Source organism: Bemisia tabaci, chromosome 9, assembly GCF_918797505.1.
Source record: "Bemisia tabaci chromosome 9, PGI_BMITA_v3".
Lineage (NCBI taxonomy): Eukaryota > Metazoa > Arthropoda > Insecta > Hemiptera > Aleyrodidae > Bemisia > Bemisia tabaci.
Window position 1 is genome coordinate 3937012 of NC_092801.1, and position 13144 is coordinate 3950155.

Consider the following 13144-nt stretch of genomic DNA (forward strand, 5'->3'; position numbering starts at 1 on the left):
TTTTCGCCTTATTACCCGCGGTTGTATTAGTTTGAATGAACAGAACATTGGAAAAAAACACATATTGAATAGAGTCCAGACTCTTAAAAACATCGACAAGAAGAAATACACTTGATTCAATCAGATTTAAGCTTAAATCAAGAACCAAGCCTCTTAATTTAAGCGGATTTCATTTTGATTTAAGCTTAAATCTGATTGAATCAAGAGTCCTTTTCCTTGTCAATGTTTTCAAGAGTCTGAACTCTATATCCGATGTGTTTTTTTCCCAGTCAATTATCTTTACCGAGTGCTGATCCCTTGTTTGATACAGGTTCTTCTTTCGCTTATGGACCCAAGTTTGCATGCCTCGTGTGTGATTCCTACGGTGCGAGACCTACATACGGGACGGGTCCTCCACGCCCAGAAAGTATCTCATCATTTAGGGACTTGCAGTCAGGGCTCGGTAAAGCCGCGTCTTACGGCACATATTCCGGATCTTACGGATCTTTAACCATCGGTGCTTCAAGAACCGGAGAACAACGCCCGGAGCCTCCTGGTGATGATCTAATCGCTGCAGGTAGCAAGTTTACAATCCGTTATCCGCGTTCGCCGGTTATTGTCTCACGAAGATGGCTCCGAAAAATTCGACGGAAAAAGAGAGGATAGTCGCCCCAACCAGTGGCTGGTAAAAAAAGCGCCAGCTACTATGCGGCGATTACGATCACTATCGAGTTCGCTGTATCCTTTACCGCTGTAGTCATTTTTAACCAGCCGCTCGTTGTGACAAAACATTTCATTTCCTAAGATCTTTTTGACTTCTTCGGGGGAAAATCTGATCCGCGTTTCGAAATCCACCCGTTTGGGTATTTGAGAGTGAAAGTCTGGCCATAAGAAAGTCACTAGTAAGATTAAATGTTCAGAGCCGACGCATGCGGCATGCGTGACCTCGGTTGCATGTCTATGGCTAAACTAGAATGCAGAGGATTAAAACTGGAAACATGTTATGAAATGGCAACCGGAATACCCTGTTAAGGCTCTTTTAAAGTACTTGATATTTATCAGCAAATTTTAGTAGACACCCTATGTGTTACACGAATCCCACCATGGAAAGTTGGCAGTTTCCAAAACGCCTTCAAATAATTTTGTCACTTAATGGTACCAAAAAAGTGCTGAATTTTTCTGCTTATGAGGTACTAAAAAAGTATTATAACAGTACTTGATATGTGTCAGCCAGTTTTAGTAGACACCCTATTTATGTGACACAAGAATCCCGCCATGGAAAGTTGGCAGTTTCCAAAACGCCTTCAATTGTGGTGTGATACCTCACGCATTCCGAGGAGTGCGAATAGTTGTATCTTTGCGCCGTAGCAATGCGATGGAAGATTTATTTGAAAGTAGCCTCCACGCTGGCCTTGCCGGTTTTTCTTTGTCTCTATTGCAGGTTTGACAGCATAATTTAAGTGTGCCCAAGCTAAGATTGTTTTTAGCGAATGGGTCATTTCTATAGAAAAACTGAAACTGAAATAACTGAATAGGAACTCAAATCAAGAATCAACTTAAAGGTCCTGGAAAAATACTGAATTTTTCTGCTTATGAGGTACTGACTTTCTTGGAGAGGTACTGAAAAAGTACTGTAAAAGTACTTAATTTTTGCCAGCCAGTTTTAGTAGACACCGGCAGAAGTGAATTCTGGCAATAAAAAAGGCAATCGTGACATCACATGATCCAAAATTAGGCCGTTCGGAAAGGGTAAAAAACCCTGAGATATTGAATCCATGTTCAACTCAACGTCGGGTTTGCGAAACAGCAATGGAAAGTCATTGATTTCATCCTACACTCTTCTATTTTTATTTTCAGGAGGTACAAACAGGCAAAAAAAAGGGAAAGCACCCATGGAGGTGAGGCCTTACGTTTGCGATGTGTGCGGTTTTTCGTACCTGAGTGACAGTTCATTACAGGCACACATGAAATCTCACACTGGTGAAACCTATTGCACCATATGCAAAGACAACTATTCATCGGTACGCAACTATAGGCGTCATATGGAATCGAAACACCCAGCAGGTTAACCTCATAACCTTTATTGTAAATTTCATAATTTCGTTTAATTATCACCAGAGATAAAAGCTCATTAGTTCATAATGCAATAATGCATAACTGCTGAATTCCGAACTATGTATCGGAGGAATCTAGTTGAGCAAGAAGAAATCAAGTACTTTGGGAGAGAGAGCCTGGCTGCGGTTGAATCCATGGTCAAAATGAACAACTTGACATGGTGCAAATTTGTACATTGTGAAATAGGATATCCCATCAAAATTTATGTAAAACACGATTTATACGACAAAAATTACTGAAAGTAACTATTAATCAAGATATCAACGTTTTGCGATGTATAAATTCAAACCTCTCGCTGAGAGGAACAACAATAATCCACTTGAGTTAAATCGCGCACTAAACGTTACTGTGACAGTTTCTGCTGAATGAAAATATGACATCCTCAATTCGACGCTTCGGCTCAGTTATTGCTAGATCGTATTCCATACGTCAAACAGCGGGCCGATTATTAAAATTGACAGATAAAGCTATAGACAAAGAAGACATAGGGGGTATAAAGCAAGCCTATTGGTTGAAATGAGTGGTTCTCATAGACTAAGGGGGAAAATGATAGAATAATTGTCGGGTATCTTGTGGGTTGCCGTTAGTTAGTCTATTACCTACCTCCTTTGTCCATTGCAACCACCCGCTTCCACCAATAGGATCCTTCCATATCCTTTTTGTCTTCTTTGTCTATTGCTTTGTCTATCAATTTCAATAATCAGCCCACAGGTGAGATTGCATCTATATCGATTGGTTCAACATATGGACATAGCCTCAAAAATAGATTTAGAAATCTGACGGAACGCGGGATTTTCATGATAGATTTTATATTCTCTTGAGTACCAAACGTCAATGAAAACTGAAACCGTCGTAAATTTTCTCATTTTCAGGTTTTCCAGCGTAAATCCTAAACTTCTTGCCCGAGGCTATGTTCTGTTGTTTTGAACCGAACGACACATCGTCACCTTCCAGGCAAAGTATCACAAGCGCCATGCGACGTTTAAAAATTTCCGCCGCCATTTTATTTTTTTACAGAGAAATTGTTCAACGAAGCTGTCCGAAAATTTCACTGAATTTTCTTTGTGCTGCCGATAAAATTGAGTGAAATTTCCAAACAGATTCAACCAACAATTTCTCAGTAAAGAAATAAAATGGCGGCGGAAATTTTTAAACGTCGCATGGCGCTTATGATACTTTGCCTGGAAGGTGACGACATCGAACCACTATCGAATGCGAGCCAGAGGCTCTTGCTTATCTTGTGAGCGGGAAACTCGATTTTATATTAATTATGTCCGTCTGATTTGTGTATCAAACCATCGATTATTTTTCTTTCATTTTCGTTTTCAGAATTTGAGAAACAAGAGGAAGAAAGAAAAAAAGAAGAAAGGGAAAAAGAAAAAGAGAAAAAGAAGTTCCCTTGCACTTACGAGCAGTGTTCTAGATCTTTCACGACCGCGAGCAACTTAAAGGAACATATCAAGTCCCACACCGGAGAAACGTTTTGTCCTTATTGCTTTGAGACCCTTGGGTCTGTTGCAATTCTTCGCAGCCATATCAGCAAAAAACACAAAGGGGAAGCGAATAAACCTTCAAGGGGGAAAAAGAGTTCCTAAATTTAAGTAAACGCGTTAACTTGGATTTTACACTAATTCCAAGGCGGGTTCGCCTTCGGAAAAGCACCGGTTTTCTCGATGTAAGCCCTCAGGATTCTCTTAGAACAGGAGAATCCTTTTTTCTTTAATAATTTTTTTTTAAATTTTATTGTTTAATTGATCTTCCGTACAGAAATTACAATTTTTTCATTAAAAATATATACATTGATTATTAGAATATGTAAAGGTCCTGAGGAACTGTACAATATTACACATACTTATGGACTGCTCTTCCCTCCGATATCTCCAACCACAGATCTACTCCCCTACAATCAACAGAAATACAAACCCTCTTACATGCGATGAACCCAATATTACCACCAAAATTCTAAAACTCTTCACCTCCCTTAATTTAAAAATCTAAATTTTCGTTTATACTCTCATTTTCAAAATTATCTGTAAAGATGTTAATGGCCTGAGATGCTGAATGTCTTAAAATTATAATAACTAACTAACTAACTATTTGTCATATTATAAGTATTTGTTTAAGATATTTACAATAAATTTAAGATACTAGTTTGAATATTTTTATCATTATTTTCTTGTTACCCTATGTATTTATCTGATAAGATAGCGCCGTAATTATCTCTTCTTAAGACACTTTATGTTTTGTACGTCACCGCGGTGTTATCACCGACCATAACTTGATATCAAGATTAAGTCCTCGTAGAGGTGAAGTAGGATTTAGCGTGAGAGAGGTTATTTTAATCTAGTGTCTTTGATTTTACTGGAGATAATGGTGTACTTATAGGGGACATGTTTAAAGGACGCTATCTTAAATGTAGATGTCTTGACGTTTCATATTTACAAAGTATAAAAAGTAATAAAGTTAATGGTAGTTAAAGGTCAAAGGAGGATGGCAAGGGTTTCAAGACAATAAAATAAACGGCGTTTTAAAATAAGCAAACGTGTACTTGAATGAAGAAACCTGTTTCTTAAAATTAGTAAACGGAGCAGGCGCCTTCAGAGCACCGTCGTTTCCTTTTTTCAGCTCCCCAGTTTGCTTGAAAGAGGAAAATAAGTGCGTCGCAAGAAGATATTATTCTCTTCGAGTTGAATCAGTAAGTTCGAAAAAACACCAACTCGGGTTTTTTTTCGATTTTCACTTTTTTACGGTTTAGTAACACTCATGGATAGAAGCATCTGCACGCAAAAGGAAATTTCGAAATTGCCATCGAAAGTGCTCGAAACAGCGACGGGAAAAGGAAAAAATAGAAGTATTTCATGGGAAATACCAATTTTTGGCCATTTCAAGGGAAACGGGTGACCATCCGATTTTGCGGTTTTCTTTTTTCGACTCAGTATACCTTGTACCAATAAGTTACATAAATATTCAAGCGTTATTCAGGTCGAAAAATATACATTTTTCAGGGCAGACTATGAAAAATCAGTATCTGAAAGTCGGTGAGAACGAAAACACACCAACTCGGAAATTTTTAAACGCTTAATTCTCTGTCATCAAGGATGGTGTATCGATTTCAAATTGATGCTTTACAAAGTCTCTAAGTACTTGTCCTTTGGCACTAAAAATGTTCTTCTTAAACTAACTTCTTCGCCCGCTGCGCAGTTTTAGGTGTTTCCGGAACAATTTTTTTTCCCCGAGTTGGTGTGTTTTCAAACTCACTGATTCAATTAGTAAACGAGGTAAAAGCCTTCTGAGAACGTCCGTTGCTTCTCTACAAGTCAGCATCATGCTTGGTAGAATGAAAAACGTCGCGTCACGAGAAGAAACCCGACTTCTTAAAATTAGTAAATTGGATAAATGATCTCAGAAGATTACAATGCAATCAGCGGGACGCTGTTACACGGCTTACTTGGTCTAAGACGGCTCCGCCTTATACCTAGGAAACCTTTTTTTTTCAGTGTTGAGTTCTTCAAGGCTTTCGGATTTGTTTCGGACCCAATGCAAAAAAGGTAGAAAAAAAAAGAGAAAACGTGGAAAGTTTCAGTGCTTGAGTATCATAGAAATGCTTTCACTGGTAAAAAAAAAATTGTATTCTTGTGATAATTTTGATTAAAATAGAACAGCGAAACAGCGCATGTTTTCCTGTTGATTTCTGGATCTGAGTCCCAAAATAGACGCTTTTTTCCCTTTTTTTTATCTCATATCTACGAGTCGAGTCAAAGGTACGACGCAAAATTTTGATGTCTCTCATCCAACCTCAAAAAAACATCTAGGTGGAATGACCGTTGAATTTTATTTTAAAAAAAATCATGTTCGCCCATGCAGTAGAGACAGTGGCGAAGCATGAATGATCGATTTTTGATATTCCTCAATATTAGAAGCTGTAGTAAAGAATCGATATTTGAGGTGTTCGTTGCGAACACCCTATTTATCGATCCCTTTTCATAGGTTTAGATAGCAGATCAATCGATATATTGCAAAGCACGCCGCGCCATTGAGTGAAGAGCAGTCTAATATTATACTTGATTCCTTCAGTAGTAATGCATGATGTTTACTGGGAGAGAGAATGTCTCAAACCTGTCAAAATATCAAGATGAAATTATATTTTTTTGTGATTTTATTATTCTTTTTTTTTTTTTTTTTTTTTTAAAAAAAAAGCAAGTCCACGCACTGGAAAAAAAACACATTTGATCTAGAGTCCAGACTCTTAAAAACATCGACAAGAAAAAAAAACCTTTGATTCAATCAGATTTGAGCGGATTTCCTTTTGATTTAAGTTAACTTAAATCTGCTTGAATCAAGAGTCCTTTTTCTTGTCGATATTTTCAGGAGTCTTGACTCTACATCCAATGTGTTTTTTTTCCAGTGCGGATGCAGTGCACTGGAAATAAAACATATTGGATCTGAGTCCAGACTCTTAAAAATATCGACAAGAAAAATTACTCTAGTTTCAATCAGAATCTAGCTTAAGTCAAGAACCAAGCCTCTTAATTTAAGCGGATTTCGTTTTGATTCAAGAAAAAATTCGATTGAATCAAGAGTATTTTTTCTTGTCAATGTTTCCAAGAGTCTGGACTCTAGATCCAATGCGTTTTTTTTCCAGTGTGTAGACGGCAGCATTCGCTCAAACTCTTACTCAGAGGGCAAACTACCCAAATAAAGTAACCTCTAAATGTTCACCTTAGTGCAACAGAGTTGCAATTCACCGGAGCGCCGATGAAGTCCATCCTTGAACGATGTATTGCTTGTAAGTATGGAAAATAAAAATTTGGCGCCGAGAACAACTTCGATGCTTCGGCTAAACTGTTGCATGTACATAACACTTTGAACAATACAAAGCGCGGGGGGAATATTCATCGACCGAGAAACCTGCCAAAACGGCTGTGGTGTGCGATTTCATTCGATTCTTTTGAGCGGGCGAATCAAAAATCCCGAAACCAATGTCAACTAAAAACGTTCTTCTTCGTTAGGGGCTTATTTCAGTAATTTTTGTTGCGCAAATTGTGTTTTTTGTGAAATCTTGGCTAGAAAAATTTATTCAGGATTCTTAAACTAGCACGTTGTGTGCTGTTGGTCCGTTTAAAAGTACACGAGAGCGATACTGATGTTGCTCCATAATGCTGCCGTGCAGTGGCGTGGCGTGCTTTGCGATGGATCGATCGTTATGTCATTTAAACCTATGGAGAAGGATCGATAATCAGGGTGTTCGCAGCGAATACCTTAATGTTGGGCCTCCGGGCACCGGGCCTCTTGGTTGCCAGGGGGGCAACCCCGGGGTGGGGCAACTTGGTTGCCAAGGGGGGCAGCCCCGGGGAAGGGCCTCTTGGTTGCCAGGGGGGCAGCCCCGGTTTAGGGCCTCTTGGTTGACAGGGGGGTAGCTCCGGGTCAGAGCCTCTTGGTTGCCAGGGGGGGCAGCCCCCGGTTGGGGCCTCTTGGTTGCCAGGGGGGGCAGCCCCGGTTCAGGGCCTCTTGGTTGCCAGGGGGGGCGGCCCCGGTTCAGGGCCTCTTGGTCGCCAGGGGGGCAGCCCACCTGGTTCCGAAGGAGCCAAAGCCGGGAGCGTCCCCCGGTTAGCATACATTGCTGTAATTCGTAATCCGTCGCCTGAAGTCAATGAGACGCCTTCAAATGGCCGGGTATGCAAAATGACTGCCGTGACGCACGAATAGTGGTATCGGAATTTTACATTAAGTTTACGGTTTGATTTGAAGGCGCTCTTGTGTATCCATTATGAGTGGCCTTGTACAATGTTGTTGACAAAAAAGTTCATAATTTTGGGTGTTTAAATCGAGTTGCATATTGGAAAAATGCCGAGGAATATTATTTTGAAATAATATTGAGATTGCTTTTGGTATCTACGTCCTTTTTAAATGAAGAGAGCGCAGGCGGCTGGATCATATTGTGTATCGTATTTTAAGTCCCTTGGTTCGGTCATCGTATTCTGAAGTGAAACTGAACGAGTCGCCGTTCACAAGATCGCAACTCACTCAAAAGCGGTCGTGAATTTAAATTGTTTCGCACGGATAAAATGAGGTTTCTTTGATTAACTATGAATACTCATAATTGAAGAAAAAGTACTTTGTCCACTGGTCCATTAGGAAAGCGTAAAGCATGGATTAATGGAGCATCGATGACCAACTAAATCTTATCTGATAAGGTAATTTAACCTCCCCTTCGGATATTTCATTCCTTTCGATCGGTTCGCCTACAATGTCCTGATTGGCAATTTGTGTGGCTTGTGAGCAATATTAGTTGCTCGCTTTCACTCAGTTTAATATTGGCAGTATATTGATGCTTCTAATACTCTCAATGCTCAGGGGCCCATTGTATTTTATTAAAGCAGGGCCTGAGCTCGCATATCATCGAAGTGAAAATTGGCTAATAGCTCAGTATTCGATATGATTTCAGAGGCAGATACACCAGCAAGTATAACGCGCGTTTGAAAAGCGCTTATTGAACGCGTAGGTGTAAACAGTGAAATTGTATGATAATGACCACCCACTGCTAATGTTTGGACAGCTCGTAATAATTTCACCTTATCAGTAAGTGTTATACATCAAGGCGTGATTTTCTCACTGGTGTCATTGACTTTTTCGCCGAATTAAAGATTATTTTCGGTAAGATGTAGGTCACATTGATCACAGTCTATCATAAACAGCTGAAGCCAAATCATTCGTACTTAGATCGCTACTTTACGAAAAAATGTCGATACTGTTTCATTTAAATTCATGTGAAAACTTACAAGGAAGTCTTATTTAAATTGTCATGAAAATATTGATTCTGAAGTCACAAATAATTACAAGTAAAACTACCCAGGAGTTCCTTTTTAAAGAAATAAAACATTAGCGGAGATGATCAACGTTGCGATTGGCGGTACACATTTTTCGACAGGCATCGATATTTTTATTGCTTAATCCGTCTTAATTTTCAATACGACTCAAGTGGTTTTATCCTTGATAAGATCGCGAACCAAGCGATTAAAGAGGGAAGGAAAATTTCATGACTACACGATAATCTGAAAACAGATTCAACTTGGAGTGTGAGAAGTGGGTCATACAACCAACTTCAGAATTTTTAAGACAATAGGAACACCTGTCGATTCAATTTTTCAGTCATTGACGATGATCTGATTGGGAAGCAAACAAATTTTTACAGTTTCAAACCCAACGAGGATCCTTAATTTTTCTTAAAATAAAAATAAGGAAGATTCATGCTGAAGGCTTTATTGGACTAATTTATGGAATAAGAAACGATTATTCATGACTAATATTTTAGAATTAACACTGGTGCCATTCGCTCCCCAAGCACATAGCTGCATCTATGGATGAACTGGGAATAAAGGCTCCTTGAGATGAAGTGGAGAGAAGAAAACATACCTCCTGTGAAGCTAACGTTGGCGGGTTTTGGTGAGTTCCGAAAAGACCCGTCCTTCAAGTTTTAAATATCAGGACAAAAACAGTAGAGCCTTTGAAACGACTGTCTGTTGTTTCCTCTGTGATAGATCAACCACAGTCTGACAGACTCAGATCGTGGGGGGTTCGTATGTCAGATAAGGACAATTTTGGAAGTCGGAAGAAGATAGCAAGAAACTACAACGGGAGAAGAAGAAGAAGAAAAAAAGATGAATAGACATTTAATGGAAAAATTGGGGAAAAAATACTAGGAAGAAGAAGGGAACTCCAGGAGGAAAAGGAGAAAAAAGAAGGAAAAAATAAATATAAAAATTGAGAAAAACAGAAATAATTTGCTCTATTTCTTCTCCGCTTTGCCTCACTGTTTTTTCCCTTTATTCTCATCTTTTGGTTCCTGACTTTGAAGGCGTCCATTTGTTTAAACGATGTTTCAAGCAGCCTTTGAAGGCTAGTCCCACGCTTGACTCACGTACTTACACCCAGCCCCAGGTGACTCTAGCCTGAGGACATCAAACTCACCTGGATGGTAATCGATCCCGGCACCTCGTGATCATAAGGCCTCGCTACAACCATAATCACTTCACCAAAAGAGGCTGACATCGTTCCCTCGTCAGGAGTCCTAAGCCTTCCGAAAACTTCAGAGATCAATATGATCTCAACTTCGGATCCCACGCACGAAGTCTTTTTTCCTCCGTGTAGGATTCGATAATGGGTGCACGAAAGAAGTACAGTTGTTTAAATGGACCAATAGACAAGGTATGAATTTAAGCAATCTGATACATGTTTCTTGACCAGAATTTCACGTAGAAAACGATTCACACAACGAAAATTACTGAAACTAGCTCCTTACGAAGATATTAACGTGTTTATTTCACATTGGTTACAATAAGGAATTTGAACTGCCCGCTCACAAGAAACTCAAAGCTCTACGTGAGTCAAATCGCGCACTACAACTGTTTCAGCAATCTCCTCAATCGAGCAATGTTCATTTCCCACATGTGTTCTTCAAACTATTAGCAATTTTCAATAGCTGAGCCAAAGCGTCAAGATTGAGGTTGCCAGTTTTTTATATCGCAGAGACTGTCATGATAACGTTTAGCGCGCGATGGGCGCGATGTGAATCACGTAGAGCATTGAGTTTTCATGAGCGGGTGGTTTGAATTCACGCATCAAGAATCATTAAATATCTTCGTAAGGAGTTAATTGCGGTAATTTTCGTTGTGCGCATCGTAGTTTACGTGAAATTTTGGTTACGAAACATGTATCAGAATGCTGAAATTCGTACCCTGTCTAGTGGTCCATTATCTCTCTAAGGTAAAAAAAATAAATTACGATGGCTTTATTTTATATACATATGTATGTATATATATATATATATATATATATATATATATATATATATATATATATATATATAAAAAAGTTTCATTCAACTGTGTCTCCGACTCGGACGATTTATTTTAGACTTTGAAAACGTTGAGTCGATAGCATTAACCGGGTTCGAAGATTCTCGACGGTTTCAGCGATGAGGATCGTCACGTTAAGCGGCACGTGTTTTCCACTTTCCTTCCACTTTTCCCCGGCCGATTCGCTACCTAGCAGTGGCGCGGCGTGCTCTGCGATATATCGATTGATCTGTCATATAAACCTATGGAAAAGGATCGATAAACGGGGTGTTCGCAACGAATACCCTCATAATCGATTCTTTGCCATGGCTTCAAATGGGCAAATATCGATAATCGATCATTCACGCCTCCGCACTGCTACGTAGATCCCATATTTTGGAAGAACCCACTTGAGACGTGACAAATCTACGATGTAAACACACTCGAGACTTGTCGCTGAAATTTGTGGAGTGCCCCCGCGACGCCTTATGATCATAATAATGGGGCCGTCCAGTGACGTGGCGTGCTGTGCGATATATCGATTGATCTGCCATTTAAATCCATGAAAAAGGATCGATAAACAGGGTGTTCGCAGCGAACACCTTAATAATCGATTCTTTACCATAGGTTTTAATGGCAGAACAGCGATATATCGCAATTCACGCCACGCCACTGGGGCCGTCCGTAAATTACATAGGGCGCCTCTGCCTGCCATGCTAAGGAAGATCGCAGTATGAGGATTTAAGAGTTGCCAAATTTCATTGGATAAAACCATTATTTTCCTGGAAATTTATGCAATTTTTCACTGGAATTTTTGAGATTTTTTAGATAAAGTTGCGAGCGATATCGTTTGCCAATTCGGAAGAAAAATATTCACGAATTTTCCAGTTAATGCGGTTTTTATCGAAGGAAAGATGGCAACGTCTGGAAGTTCTTACGGCGTTTTTCCTTCAGCATCTCACACTCTTCCACTTTCATCTTTTTTATTTATACATTTTACCTAACAATCTATAATCACATCCAAAATCCCCCTACCCCTATCACCAAACCTTACCCCTCCAACTCCACCAACACTTAAATAATTCCACAACTCCACCCCCAACTAAAACACTTCATTTTTATCCCCTCCACCCTACCCTTCCCAACACTAAAAATCCCACAACTCCACTTAAACCTTCCATCTCATCCCCCCCACCCCAATCCCCCCCACCCCCCCCATCCATTCCCCCCCCCCCCCCTTCAACTTCACATCACCCCCCCCCATCCCCCCCCCCCACCCCCCATCCCCCCCCCCCCCCCCCACCAACCACCCCCCCCCCCCCACCCCAACACCCCCACCCCCACCCCCCAACCAACCCAACACCCCACACCCAAACCCCACCCACCCCCCCCCACACCACAACCAAACAAAAACACACACACAAACCCCCACACTATCCATATAAAAAAAACCCCTATATAATCTCCCTACCCCCCCTAATCCACCAACCACCTCCTACATCAAACCCCCTTCCCCCTTCCCTTACTTTCCCCCCCTACTTTAAAAAAATCCCCACAAATCACCTAATCACCCCCCACAAACTATCCCCCCCACACACACCAACCCCCTCCCAAACCCCCCCCCCTATTATCCTCCTCAACCCTCATCCCCCCAACCTCCCCCCCCCCCTACATTAACCATCCCCTCTTAATTTCCCACAATTAAATCTTATATTTTAAAACCTTCACCACTCCTTTCACACATATCTCTTTATACGAATATAACACCACATTACCCCCTCTCACAACCCATAACATTACACCCAAATCCCACAAATCCCTTACTTTCCAACAAGAACAACTTTAAACAACAAAACTTAAAACTTCAAAACGGTTTACTAGATTAAGTTAATTGGACGTATTTCTGTCAAACGGAACTGAGCGCCATCGGAGGAGGAATGGTAGAGGGGGCGTCGGGCTCATTCCGTCCCATACTCGCAATGCTTTTCCATGGCGCTTAGTTCCGTTTGACAGAACGCGCTATCCGGCATTCTAAATTCCTCAAAAGGAACTCAGTTCGGCGCTTAGTTCCGTTTGACAGAAATACGTCCAATTAAAAAAATGTTTTACAATTTTTTCTTTTTTTTTATTATTTTTATTTCAATCGCGCGTGAGCCCCTCTGAGTATGACCCACTCAATTGCATATCTTATCGAGAGACTGGAATTTAACTTGAGG